Genomic DNA, 15,053 nt, shown 5'->3' with positions numbered 1-15,053 from the left:
CGGGAAAGTCTGCTATTGCATTTCCCAGGTGTGCTGGTTTGGTTCTGTCCTGGTTTTGGTGGCGGGGAGGGGCCCCAGGGGTGGCTCCTCTAAGAAGCCACTAAAAGCTCCCCCGGCTCAGGTGGCGAAGGCCGGGTCCTTCAGAAGGACAAGAGATGCACCTCCGTGAGTAACATATGAAAGAACTGATATAAGACCTGAGGAGAGAGCAAGCAGGGGAGAAAGAGCTGTGCAGGAGAGGTGAGAGCAGTGCCGGGGTTGAGATCCTGAGGTTGGTGAGGAAGAAGGGGAAGAAAGGAGGTGCCCGAGCAGAAGTTCCCCTGCAGCCCACGGTGCGATGGCAGCTGTTCCCCTGCACTCATGGAGGAGCACAGTGGAACATTCCCTGAAGGCTCCAGGAGGGACAAATGTGGATTTGCAGCCCATGGATTTGGATCTGCAGCCATGGAGGACCCTGTGCCAAGGGAGCTGGCTGTTCCCAAAGCAGCCCGTGACTCTGTGGGAAGCCCAGGCTGGAGCAGCTCCGGACCTCGTGGGAAGGACTCATGAAGGAGAGGTTCGTGGAGGACTCTCTCCCATGGGAGGGACCCTGTTGGGAAGCAGGGAAGGACTGTAAGGAATCCTTCTTCCTGAGGAGGATGGAGCAGCAGGAACCACCAGCCTGTGAACTGACTCTAAACCCCATCCCCTGCCCCCTGTGCCGCTGGGGGGAAGGAGGGAGAGAAACCGGGAACAGAGTGATTTGGGCCAGGAAAAGAAGGGAGGGGTGGGGATAAGGTACTTAAGCACTGCTCTTTGTTTTGACTGTGTCCTGTGTGCATTTGATTAGTGGTAAATTAATCTGTTTTTTTCCCCAAGTTGAGTCTGTTTTGCCTGTTACCGTAATCGGTGAGTGAACCCTCCCTGTCCTGACCCAGGAGCTTCAGGTTGGCCTTTGTCCTCCCCACAGTGTGTGTGTGTGAGCGTGAGTGAGGTAGGTGGTGTGTGAGCAGCCACATGGCTGGCTCTTTGTTGTCTTGCTAAGCCCAGACCACACCACCAGAACACTTTTGGTAAGACACTGCCTCCTTAGAGGCCTATTTCCTAATCATCAGAAATAAAAAAAATCCATGGGTACCTCAAAGTGCAATGCTGCGCTCCCTAATGCTTTTGAAGGGCATCCACAGCCCCAGAGTCTTTAAAAAGAAGCTTCCAGAAGTCCTTTTTGATCTAAAAATACTGAAACTCTTAGCCCTCTGACATATTTGAAGAACCAGAGCACCTGATAGGGAGGGGAGGGCAGCCTAGAGAGCTCCCTGCTGTGCCTCAGCTGGAAGACCTAAACCACTCACTCACAGAGCAGTGGCATCCTTGGAGCATTGCCACCTCCTTCCTGAGTCAGGAGGCCACAGGTCACCAACCTGTTTGTTCCTTCCGCTCAGTTTTATGAACGTTTAGGGGGTTGGTTTTTTTCCCCTCCTTGTCCTACCTTTCTCCAGAGGAGACAGTAAGCCTTGGGCTTGGACTCTTCCCTCGAAGCTTACATAATTGCCTGGGGCAAAACTGAGAATAGACGTGTCATTTCTGTGATGAATCATAATCAGAAAGCTGTGGAGAGAAGGTGGTGCTTAAAATTGTATTTTAAAAGTCCTTGGCTGGGACTGCATTTCTTGAGGGCCTTGATCCCATGCTGTGTTAATGTGCTGTAAGAAAACACAGCAGCTCAAGACTTTTATGGGGACAGAGGCAAAGGAATCCTGCTCCTGCATCTCCTTTGAATTTAAGCACCTCAGATCTGTATCCCTACATTTTGGGCAGTTTTGGCTATGTGCACCTTTTGAGCTTGGTAGCATCAGAGAGAAGCAACAAATCAAGCCATCTGAGAGGTGGCCACTTCACTACTGAAAAATGTATTATGTAGGTGATGCCCAAATTCCCAAGCTGTGCAGCCTGCTAGGCTTAAGACATGGTCAATTTTCTCTGAAAAGGTCAAAGCACAAGAAGGGATGCCTCAAGCATTTAATCTAGTACCTTTACATCAGATTTTCTTCTTCTTTTGGGCCTTCAGCCTGCCCTGAGTTGTTACTGGTCCATCTTCCTGCCTGTGGAAGGCAAGAATCTTGTGCCCTTCCTCATGTGGCCTTCAATGTCAGTCTGATGCTTTGCTGAGGTGTCAGTTTTCTGCTCCTGGACCCTGTACAGAGAGCAATTAGCTTACTTTCACAGCCTGTCTTTTTTTTTTTCCCCTCCTTTTTTTTTTTCTTTTACTGAAAGGTACAACTCCTGAACTGCAGCTTCTAATGTATGTGCGTTGCTCTCAATAAGATCTTGCTGACCCTGGAAAAGACTTTACAAAAGAAGAAATTATTTTGTTGCATCAGTATGATTTATGAGTATTGAAACACAGACAAAGATCCTAGCAGAGGAAATAGAAACCTGAGACGAGGAAAAGATATGCTGTTTGGGTACACAAATTGGAAACGCTGAGATCCTTGTTACAGCTCTGGAGAAACTGGACCAGGGTAACCATATGATCCAAGACATAATGGAGTGTGCACATTAATTTTAAAGATCTCAGTAAATCAGCATCTTGAAAGGTGAAGCAGATGTCCTGAGACTGAGTATTCATCTTTGTCTCCAATAGGTTTTATACTAGCCTAGCTAGTGTTACAGAAGTTGGTGAAGCAACCATCTTTCACTTAGTATCAGCAGCAGACACACTATATGACATCTGTAAATTAACTTAAGAAACAGAATCACCTAAGAAGAGGAAATTTTCTGACACAGGATACATGCAAGGGAAAAGACAAACACAGAACTGAGCAGAAAGTCAGACCTACTGCAAATAAGCATGGCCCTGAGAAAAAGCCCAGAGGAGTGGACTTGGAAACACACTGTCTGGGAAAGACTTGGTAGAAGCACAGAAACAGTCTTTGTTTTCTTAATCCCTCCAATGCTCAAAGGAACAGGGCTCAGAAATTTTATAAGAAACAGCATTGCATCAATTTGTCCCAAGCAGAGTAGCTTGCAAGACTTCCACATTTTTGGCCAGAAAAAGTCTTGGATTTAATGTTTTTCAGATGCTTTGGGACCAGGTTTTTAGACATTTTATAATTGCATCCTTTTTTTTCCCTCCAATTTGTTCCATGTTATCAGGTTGGTGGAGGGCTGGTACATACCATCACTCCTCTGCCAGGCAGGAACAGATGAGAAGCTTTGCGGGTTGCTGTCCTGTTGAGCAAGAAACCTGTACTGCAGAATTTTCTGATTTTTTTATTTAATTTCTTTGCTTTACCTGCACACACTGTGTATGTAGATACAGACAGAAAAGAGATCTCAAGAAAATACCTTGTCAAACTATGTGCAACCAACAGCACCATCGCTTATTTAACCTTGGTAGAGATTGAATGAAGGTTAAAATGCAGATGTGCAAAAGATTACATAGTAGCAGTATATTTACAGTCTTTTCTACTATGGACAAGACAATTTCTGTCTAAAATATTTTTAATCACTTGAAAGCTATGGCAGAAAAAGAAAAAAAAAGACATTTTTACGTCTTTCTGCTCTTAACCAGTTTAGACGCTTTCTTTTATTCACTGTTTTATTTTTTTACATTGTATTAGACAGTTCCAATGTTTTCTCTCATTTTTCCTGTTTCTTAATGTTCCTATTAAATACTCCAGCAATAGAAGATACATGCACACTTCAGCTGGGATTTTATCGTATCTTTTTCATGCACTCCAAAATCCCCAACCCGAAAATCCACAAATAAGAAATTGTTATTTAAGACAAGGGATCACAGTAGAAGGTACAACTGATCTTATCTCTCAAACTTTACACACAGCCAAATGGGAATATCACTTGGAATTAGCTGAATAGGTGCTTATTTTCTACACTTGCTGCAAAAATTGTTGTCTATTTGGTTACTTTACTGTAGAATGACTAAACAACCGAGTTTTTGCTCCAGTCCATAAGTGCTATTGCATAGGCTTAATGCTACCCATAAGCCTATATGAGACACACACACAAGGAGGGCTGAGTACATGTAACAATATCAGAGCCTGAAAATGCCACTGCTGGACATCAGAATGGACCACCTACCTTTTAAAAATAGTCCTCTATTCCTACCTATTAATTGAAAGACCGAGGGCAGGCTGCTCAGTCACCTGGGTGGCAGAGGCAGTGGCAAAGGTGCTGTTCTTGGTGCCTTGGGAGGGGATAGGATGGGTGGGCAAGTACCAGCAGGTGATGGGGGCTTGGTCTAATCCACTTCTCCTTATGCCAGTGCAGCTGGTTTGACTTGAGTGGGCTACAAATGTTTAGTCTTTAGTCCTTTAAAAGGCTGTCGTGGTCTTCTCCTTGCTTCTGTTGAGCAAGGCTGAAGCATTTTGGCCAAACTGCCAGGACCTCCCATGGCTGGAGCAGGTCTGGTGCCTGCTGGGGTTGCAGGAAGCTTGTCCCCAGGGGTGCAGGTGGGCATCACACCTAAAGGCAGCAAGGCCTCACCATCCTGAGCAGAGCCACAGCTGGCGAACACGCACCGAGGAGGATGTGCTCAGCTGCTTTTCTGATCAGCAAGCCTCTGTCCTGCACTTAACAGACTTCAGCTAATCAATCCAGAGGTCCCAAGGACTTAAATGCAGGTATAATTCTTTCTGTCATAGCAGGCTGGGGATCTGTGGGCAGGATTCAACCACAACGCTAAGATCCCATTCAAGCAGAAATGTCACGTTATTTACCTACTAAAACAATGCTCTTATTACAAAGACATGTTAAGAGTGAAAATATGACAGCATCTATTTTAGGTTGTCATTGATCTTTAATTTTCTGTGACCTGAAGGTTTTCTATGTAGTCAGTGCTTTTTGGCCAACAGATATGACTGCAGGGAAATAAGTAAACGAGTGCCAGAGATGTTCTTTTTTTTCCTATGAAAAGACTGAAATTGCTTTGTGTAAATGTGTGGAAAATGCTGATATTTTGTTTCTATAAATACTTGGCCTCCTGTGTGCTGTATTTCATTTGTGCTGTTTCCTAGGAGTATTTGGCTTCTTATCACTTTTGCACAGGGTGCTGAATACAAATGAGCTACGGTTTACCCAGCAACCAAGCTGTGGAGCATTTGTGACTGTTGTGCATTTCCTGAGCAAGAGTAACTACTGAATGAAGCAGATTACCCTATAGCCTTGCAAAACACTGAAGATTATAAAATATGCATTTAGTGGATAAATACACAGAGGAAAATGCATAGACACTTTCTGTTTCTATATATATGGACATGCATGTATTTGAATATATCTGGGTGATGTAAAAAAAACCAAACCAAACCCTGAAAAAATCCATAATTTTTCATGAAAAATTAAATATAGAGAAGACAACAAAGTTTAAAGTTGTGTTTCTTATTCTCAGTGACATCACCTACAACCAGGATCCTTTTTTATGCAGTCTATACATAAGGCTTCGTTGCCATACACCCATGTGATCACAGGATGGATTCAGGTTGGAAGATACATCAGGAGGTCACTAGTCCAAAGTTTGCCTAGAGCAGGGCCAACTCTGAGGTCAGACCAGGTTTCTCAGGGCTTGATACAGTTGTTTCATTAAACCCCCAAGGATGGAGACTGCCCAGCCTCTCAGGGCAGCTGTCCCGCTGTCTTGATTGTCCTCCTGAGGAAACCACTTTTCATATATCCAGTCTGAACCTCGCCTGTTTCATCCTCTGTTCTCTCTCATTCTCCTAGCATGCATCTCTGTGAGTGAAGCCCCTGGCCCTGCCTCCTTGATGACCTCCTCTAAGGCCTTTCAAAGGGGACAGGGTGGCCTTACAAGGGCAGCAGCCAGCACTGTGAGCAGCCTTGGATGCAGCCCATCAGGTCCCACAGACATCTGCAGGTTGACTTCTCTTGAGGTTCCTGGCTTGACAGTCACCCACTGCTGGTCATATCCTCCTTCAACCCTACTGCTCGGCTCTGAGGCCTAGTGTGATGGTGGCAGCTGGGAAGTGCCAGGACTGGTCTGAAGACTGTTAGAGCAAAGGGAGAAGATACAAGTAACTCCTGGCTCATTCCAGCATAGGGATGAATGGAGAAGGCAGGCTCCTTTTGCTGGTAAGGGAACAGGCTAGGAGAGCCAAGAGGAAAACTTTACGTCTTGTCAAGAACATTTTGAGTGAAAAGCCTGGACAGTTTAAAAAAATTTTTTGAACCATGGCAGGAAGCTTTCCCAGAGCTGGGTAATTAGCCACGGCAGAGCAGCAGTGGGAGAAGTGCACTTGGAGTTACACACCTGGTCAACACCCAAGTCATCGCCCAGTTTTAGCTTTTCCTCACTCAAAGCCCAAGCAGAGACCGTGTGTTGACTTCAGAGGGGAGCAGCAGTGTAAGCTCTGAGCTCCTCAGCCCTTCCCATGTGTGTGCCACTTCTTTGATTGCTAGAATACAAACACGGATATGCCTGATCTTGTGACAGGGGAATATTTGTACTGTTTCAAATCACTTTAAATGAGTCTCACTCAGCTGTTTGACACAGGTAATATAGATGGAGTTGGCAATTTTATCCTCTGCTTACATTACATTACATAGTCTGTTACATACTTGGTGAAATTATGCAAAATGATGTTATGATTATTGTAAGCTAGTGGTCTCCATATAATTTTTTCCAACTACTTTATTCTGTTTGACACAGGTAATATAGATGGAGTTGGCAATTTTATCCTCTGCTTACATTACATTACATAGTCTGTTACATACTTGGTGAAATTATGCAAAATGATGTTATGATTATTGTAAGCTAGTGGTCTCCATATAATTTTTTCCAACTACTTTATTCTTGGCGTTTTAAACCTGCCTTGTTTGCTATCATATATTGGAATAAGCTTTTCAGTGCACTGGATTAGGTTGTATGTTGCAGTAAAATACACTTTTTAAAATAACTATAAACTATATTTTAACACAATGTTTTTAAACACAGAACATACTTAGTGAAAATACTACTTGCACTCTGTAGCTCAGTGGTTACCACACATGATTTTCATGGGACTGGGATAATAGAAAATTACTGGGGTGTCACATGGAAATGAGTATAAACAGCGTCACAGGAGCCTCCTTCCATCCTGATGCCCTCCACAAGGGCAAGACAAGTGGAAGGCCGTCCAGCAATGAGCAAACCACCTTCAGGTAGTTGTTTTATGAAGAAAGAGCTGGTGCAGGGGCAGAAACATCTGCAAGTATTCCAGCATATAAATACCAGGGTGGAAATGTAGCAGGACAGACTTACAAGGGAGACAAAGAAGAAGGCAGGGCTTGACAAAGTCCCTTCCCCTTCAGTCTGTGCTCCCCTTTCATGCTTCCAGCAGCATTTAGCATGCCCAGACCTCACAATGGACAGAGACCACAGAGAAATCAGAAAGAAAATGAGAAAAATCTAGCAAAGATGGCACCAAATGCTGCCAATATACCCAAGCTGCTCCACATCTCTTTGGGTACTGTTGAACTGTTCTGCCTGTTCTCCTTCGCTGAGAAAATGGGGTTTGACTTTCTTGAAATTAAGAAAATACCATAGCAATTTCCAGCATAAATAAAGCTGTGTCAGATTAAGTCTGACTGCTTTGAATAAACTTGGTGCTTACAACCTACAAGCTGAGCAAAGTCTGTTGTGTGGCAGACATAGTATTTAGCTTAATCTGAAACGTGCAGAAACCAGTGTGGGGTCAGGAAAATTGGCACTGCAGAGAACCAGTCCTCTTCTAAAACCTAGTGACTGTTTTAACTGTTGTGTTTTTTTCTGTAAGAAAAGGAATGCCATAGCCAGCAATCCCATTTTGAATGGCAAGGCTTGACGTAGTTCAGTGCACATGAAATCAGGAAGTGGAATTGGGGTGAAATGGTCAGGGAACTGCAGTTGATCAAATGGCATTAAAATTTATTAGCTGATGGTAGAATTTGTCAGTAAACATGTATATACAAGGCAAAATCTACCCTTCTTTGTCTTAGTAGTCCCCTGACATGATTCTCACAAAACCTGCTCTCTTTCTCCCACAGCCTCCCTGTCTCTTTTTGTGGGTTACCTGTAATGATAGGTTATCTGAGGACTTACTTTTCAAGTGCCTGTGCTTTTGAGGGACTTCAGGTTATCCACGCTTTGGCCACACATGGCAAAAAAATGCAGTAATTCCATTCCACTTATTTCAAAAGACAATCCACCCAGGAGCGGACCACTTTTTCCTTAGCTAGTTCTTTAGATATTCTGTCCTTAAGATTATAAATTTTACTTCTATTTACAAGTCTAATTGATAAATATTTTTTTCAGAGTTTAAGGTGGAAAGAGAAAAATTTAAACTCCTTATTGATTTCTTGGGGGGTTAGATGGTAAAATAAGCATACCAAATTTCTCATAGTGAAATAGTGAGTTGTAGTCATCCTGCAAATATGAAAACTTCTTTTTCTCATAGATCAACCTCTCTCTGGGGTTTTTCTTTTGCCCAGCATCTTAAAGAAATAGAACTTTTGTTACTGTGCTGTCTTTTTACCAGAACCCTTTGATAACTTTGAGCTCCTTGGGCTTGAACCAGTTCGTAGCAGAGGACAGAGGACGCAGAGATCCCACTCAGTGGAGAAGAGAGGAGCGGTAGGCAAGGAGCGCTCAGCCACTCTCTGTTCTGCTCACCCCTTGCAGTACCCATTGCTCAGCAGCAGCTGGGTCTGGCACACCCAGAGCACTGTGCCAGCTGGAGGTGCTTCAAATTTCTTGCCCACCTGGCAGTCCCAGTGCTGGGGTACAGAGCTCTTACAAAGGAGGGCAACCACTGCCCAAGGCTGCTGGAAGTGGGGTAGTGGGGGAAGCACAGATCCCAGGTAGCTGAGGGTGCTGCAGGGAGGGAAGTGCAGAGGGATGCAGATATACAGCCTTAGGTCAGACCCATTAATTTTGCTCTTCAGGGAACAACTTGCATCTCTGTTAGTATCTTAGGCATCTACAAGTGAAGAAAGAGAAAGTCATGTGGATTGTTAAGTCTATTAAGTTTGTATTCCATACAGGGTGCTAATATACTACTAATGCCTTTTCTCAAGGAGAGTTACTGCAGGGTAGGACCAGAGGTGAAGCTGCATGTGAAAACTCTGGGGCACTCCAAACTTGCTCTATATGTTCCTCTTCCCATAGTGAGTCTTGTCCAGATCTGGGGGTTTGGAGCCACTGTGAATCCCTGTTTAGGAGCCTTTTGGAAAACATTAAAGCAAGGACAGTATGTGTAACCAAGTCTTCTTTCTCTGGTGTAATGTGAATAGCCACCTCTGCCACGCAAGGCATGCAGCACACCTCTGGTGTCATCGCAGATGATTTGCCAGCTCTCCCAAAGTAGGATTTGGCAACCTGTACTATTGTTTGGTTTCTGAGAATATTTATTTTTTTTAATAGTTTTTGTAAAAGCCTATCCTGTAGTGCTGCATTCCAGCAAAGAACACTGCTTTTGTGCTTCTTTAAAGGAAGACTGCAGTAACATACCAGGTGTGCAATCTGGAATAGAAATCTTCAGAAGTCAAATACAAAGGACATTTAATCCTGACCAAGCAGACTAAACATTTGGTATGAAAGCTGGAGAACATTCAAGATAATAATAATGTACTCGGCATGTTGCAGTACATCTCCTCTAGCAGTTGGAGTCCAAAAAGGTCACATCAACCATGAGCACAGAAGGAAAGAAAAACACTCAGCAAGATGAATATTGCTCAGAGCATTAATTTTCCCATACCTTCCTCCACAGCAGGGTCACAAGCAATTAAGATTCCTCATAGCGAGAACACTTCTACTGACATATTTCCTCTCACCCACCATTTTTTTCAAATTTCTTACTTTGGGCAGGTGGTCGGTCATGATCCAACAAAACTCTTTTTTATTTGCAATTAACCTAGATATTAAATTTTCTCTCACAAAAATGTGAAGTGTTCTTCCCTTCTATACTTCTCATTTTGTATGAGGTGAGCCAATTAGCAGCTTTCTGCCCACTACTGTTCACTTCTGTCAAGCTACTGGAAAATACATTAGTACATTGAATTACATTGCTTTTACATTGACATTATATTCAACAAAGCAGGAGTTTTATGAAAAAAAAAAAAAAAAGGTTTAAGAAGCAATAATGAGACCATGTGAGACATACATTCCTGATCTTAAAGAAACAGAGGTGACAACTTCCATATCAGGGTATTTATTTTAATATTTATGTGTTCCTAAATGTTCTTCTGATTCCCTTTCTCTTTGCAATTCAGATAAATATCTGAGATTTTGAAAAAGAGAGTCATTGTGTTAGCAGAAATTATGGTCTTAATGTAATACATCAAAGTGACAAGATGTCTGAGCTGTACTCACTTGGGAATCAGAATGTTTTCCATGTAATGTCCACTTGGAGGATCACATGCACCATTGTACGTGTCTGCCCTGGGGTACATGTGGTGACGCAGGGGACACGCATGTTTCCCTGCACACTCAGTGCAGTCACCTTTGTGACTGTTTAAAGACATGGGATATCCTTTGCACCTCACTTACCCATTCCAATTTTTATATCGTGCCCATTGACATGCTGTCTGAGTGCTTCCTTGATTGTGTTACCCATCTGAAATGCCATTTTACCTGTGGGTATCTGATAGCACAATCACTCATATGCAGTTGAATGCATTTAGTTGTGGCATGATTTAAAAGGATGCACCTGCAAGTCTACTTAAAAAATCACCTGAGCCTATGAACTGGAATTTGAAGCAAAGCAACAGATTGCACATTTCATTGTTATTTCTCCTTCTTTGGAGCTCTATTTCAATGCTGTTTTTCTTCTCTAAGAAGAGAGAGGATTTCGTTTTTATGCAGGGCTATGGTATGGGCACAATAGACATCACTTTTTAAAACAAGATTATTTTAAATGTCCTGTTCAGGAAATTTATATATGTGGTGTGCGCATGTGCCTGTGCCTATGCATATTTATACTTTTAACACTCCACACACCTGTTTTCTGTCATTTGAATGTTCTGAAACAATAATTCATTTTTAGTTTCAGCAAGACAAGGCTGTTCACTGTGTCCTGCTGGTGCTCCAGGCTCTCTCATTGGCCTCCCACGAAGCCCTCGCTCTCTGCACAGCCTTCCTCCCATGCAGTGCCAGCTGCACCTGCTTCCCCTTCCACCTCATACTCCTCTGGCTCTCCAGGAAGGCTCCTTGATGTCTCTGAGACCCCTGGAGCTTACAGTCTGTGCCTGCCCAGCCCTTTGCTGAGTGTAGCAGAGTCACTGCAGGTAAAGCTGCACGAAACAGCTTAGCAGGGGAAGGCGGGAAGGGGATGAAATCCTCCTTCCTGTTCTCCATGAAGAGGGAGACAATCACCAAATAAATGGCAGTTGAATCAGGAAAAACCTTGGCTGCAAAATTAATTGTGAACATTGATAGCAGGTAAATAGGCTTTTCTTCAGAAGTGTCATGGGGTTTTTAGATGTCTGCATGAAATGGCTAAGTACCACAGAAGTCTTTGGGGTGAAATAGGTGTGGATCTTTTAGTGAAGGTGCTTTACATACCAATATGGCATTTGTAGACATTTAAAACCTTGCTGCAATACCAAGACCTCAAACTGTGTTTTCTGACAGTGTGGAAAGGGCAGGCACACCAAAGCCTTCCCGAAGTGGCCCTGCAGAGCCACAGAAGCTGAGCTTCATGGAGAAACGTTTTGTCTGGTTGATGGGAATATCACAACTCTGCTACCATTTTGGGAAATTATTGTGCCTTTTTTATTTTACAGAATCATAGAATATGACAAGTTAAAAGGGACCCATAAGGACCATTGAGTCCAGCTCCCTATTCCTCACAGGACTATCTAAAACTAAACCATATGACTAAGAGTGTCATCCAGACATTCCTTGAACTCTAACAGGTTGGTGTCATGACCACTTCCCTGGGGAGCCTGTTCCAGTGACCAACCACCCTCTCAGTAAAGAACCTTTTCCTAGTGACCAGTCTCAACTTGCCCTGAAAAGGCTTCATTCCACTTCCTTGTGTTCTATGACTGGTCACCAGCACCCACCCCTCCTCTGCCCCCTGTGAGGAAGTTGTAGAGTGCGATGAGGGCACACCGCAGCCTTCTCTTCTGTGAGCTGAACAAAGTGCTCCTAGTGAGTCTTGCCCTCAAGGCCTTTCAACATCTTGGTTACCTCTGGACACACTCTGATAGGGCTGACCTGCTGGAGAGCAGTGTAGGAGAAAGGGACCTGGGGGTCCTGGTGGACAGGAGGATGACCATGAGCCAGCAATGTGCCCTTGTGGCCAAGAAGGCCAATGGCATCCTGGGGTGAATTAGAAAGGGTGTGGTTAGTAGGTCAAGAGAGGTTCTCTTCCCCTTCTATTCTGCCTTGGTGAGGCCGCATCTGGAGTATTTTGTCCAGTTCTGGGCCCCTCAGTTCAGAAGGGCAGGGAACTGCTTGAAAGAGTCCAGTGCAGAGCCACAAAGATGATTAAGGGAGTGGAACATCTCCCTTATGAGGAAAGGCTGAGGGAGCTGGGTGTCTTTAGCTTGGAGAAGAGGAGACTGAGGGGCAACCTCATCAATGATTACAAATATGTTAAGGGCGAGTGCCAGGACGATGGAGCCAGGCTTTTTTCAGTGATGTCTATGATAGGACAAGGGGCAATGGGTGCAAACTGGAACACAGGAGGTTCCATGTAAATATCAGAAAACACTTCTTTACTGTGAGAGTGACAGAGCACTGGAACAGGCTGCCCAGAGAGGTCCTGGAGTCATTCAAAACCCACCTGGACGTGTTCCTGTGTGATGTGCTCTAGGTGACCCTGCTCTAGCAGGGGGATTGGACTAGATGATATTTCAAGGTCCCTTCCAAGCCCCAGGATTCTGTGATTCTGTGATTCATATGGTTGGTGATTGTCCAGCTCTCTAGTCTATCCAGATCTCTCTATAAAACCTTGTTACCCTCAAGGGAGTCCATAACTCCTCCGAGGTCAGTATTATTAACAAACTAACTTAATGTACATTCAATTCCAGTGTCCAGATACTCTACAAAAACATGAAAGAGCACTGGCCCTAAATTTGAGCCCTAGGGAACCCCACTGGTGACTGACTGCCAGCTTGACATAACCCCATGTACTATAACTCTTTGAGCCCAACACATCAGCCAATTGCTCACCCAGCATGTTATGGACTTGTCTAGCTGTGTGCTGGACATTTTGTCCAGAAGGATACTGTGAAAGTATCAAAAGTTCTTGATTTCTGATAGTGTTCTTGTGTTGAGTTTTGGGGATCTTGAGATAAAGCATCTGAGACCCAGCTGGAAGAGGATGACAGGAAAATCCAGCAGGGCTCACACTTCACAACATTTTTGTCAGCTTGCCAATGAAGTAAGCATCCTGAGATTATTGTGGCTGTTGAATTAAGATGCAGATGTGGCGCATAATAGCTGCTGCGAGAAGGGGTATTACATGAATCGCTACAATCACTGAAAAGATAAAACCAAGCAAAGTAAACCGGGAATTACACCAGCCTCCAATAATTTATCTGTCTTGTTTCTACCTAATCAGATGGGAAAAAAAATAGCCCACTAATTCTGGTGTTGTTCATGCTTTCTGAATTTTGTATAGGTGGAGATGATGAGACCTGGGTCTGCTCAGCATGAAGAAGAAGAGTTTCCCTGCTGTCCAGTACCTACTGGGAGGTGATGCTGGAGCTGTGGAGTCAAAGGTGAGAGGCAGCAGACACAAGTCACAGCCGTGGAAATTGTCACAACAATTTCACAACTGGCATGTCTCAACCAAGGAGAGAGGCAAAGATGCAGACTATACAATGACGGAAGTAATTTTTAGTCAGGTGCACAAGGTAACCCAATCAAATTGGAGACTCCAATGCTGTTTTAGTCATCTAGTCACCTAGTCCAACGCCCCTGCAATGAGCAGGAACATCTTCAGCTAGGTGAGGTTGCCCAGAGCACTGTCCAACCAGACCTTGAATTTTCCCAGGAATGGGGCATCTACCACCTCTCTGGGAAATGTTCCAGTGTTTCACCACACTCACTGTAAAAAAACTCTCCTTTATATCTAGTCTAAATCTAGTCTCTTTTAGTTTGAAACCATTACCCCTTGCCCTATCATAAAAGGCCCTAATAACAGAATTATAGAACCATTTTTGTTGGAAAAGATCATCTAGTCAAACCATTAACTTAGCATTGCCAAGTCCACCACTAAACCACATGCCTAAGCACAAAATCTACCCATCTGTTCAATACCTCCAGGGATGGTAACTCCACCACTTCCTGGGCAGCCTGTTCCAATGCTTGATAACCCTTTTGGTGAAGACATTTTTCCTAATATCCAATCTAAGCCTCCCCTGGCATAACTCAAGGCCATTTCCCCTTGTTCTATCACTTTTTACTTGGGAGAAGAGACCACCACATGCCTTGCTACAACCTTCTCTCAGGTAATTGTAGGGGTCAGTCCCTTCTCCCACTTAATGGCCTCCAGTTCTGCCAGGGGAGGTTTAAAGTTCTGAGGCCCCTAACACAGGCAGGACATACAGCTGTTGCAGCAAGTCCATAGGAGGGCCACAGAAGGCTGGAGCATCTCTCCTATGAAGACAGGCTGAGAAAGTTGGGGCTGTCCAGCCTAGAGAAGAGGAGGCTCTGGGGCCTTACAGCACCTTCCAGTACCTGAAGGGGCTACAGGAAAGCTGGGGAGGGGCTTTTCAGAAGGTCATGTAGCGAGAGGACAAGGTGTAATGGTTTAAAATTTGAAGAGGGGAGATTTAGATTAAACATTAGGTGGTGAGACACTGGATGAGGTTGCCCAGGGGAGCTATGGAAGCCCACTCCCTGGAAGTGTGCAAGGCCAGGCTGGATGGGGCTCTGAGCAGCCTGGTCAGCGGGAGGTGTTCCCGCCCATGCCGGGGGGTTGGATCTACCTGATCTTTAAGGTCCCTTCCAACCCAAACCATTCTGTGACTGTATTAATTCAATTCTAGAGAGAAAACAAGCACGTCCCGGGGCAGCACCTCTGCTGAGCTGGGCGCGGGGGCCACCGCCCCTCGCACCGCCCGCCCGGCCC

The sequence above is a fragment of the Chaetura pelagica genome, unplaced genomic scaffold (assembly GCF_000747805.2).
Source record: "Chaetura pelagica isolate M959 unplaced genomic scaffold, ChaPel_1.0 scaffold261, whole genome shotgun sequence".
NCBI classification, from domain to species: Eukaryota; Metazoa; Chordata; class Aves; order Apodiformes; family Apodidae; genus Chaetura; species Chaetura pelagica.
The sequence above is the reverse complement of the archived record's forward strand: the minus strand, read 5'-3'. Positions refer to the sequence as shown.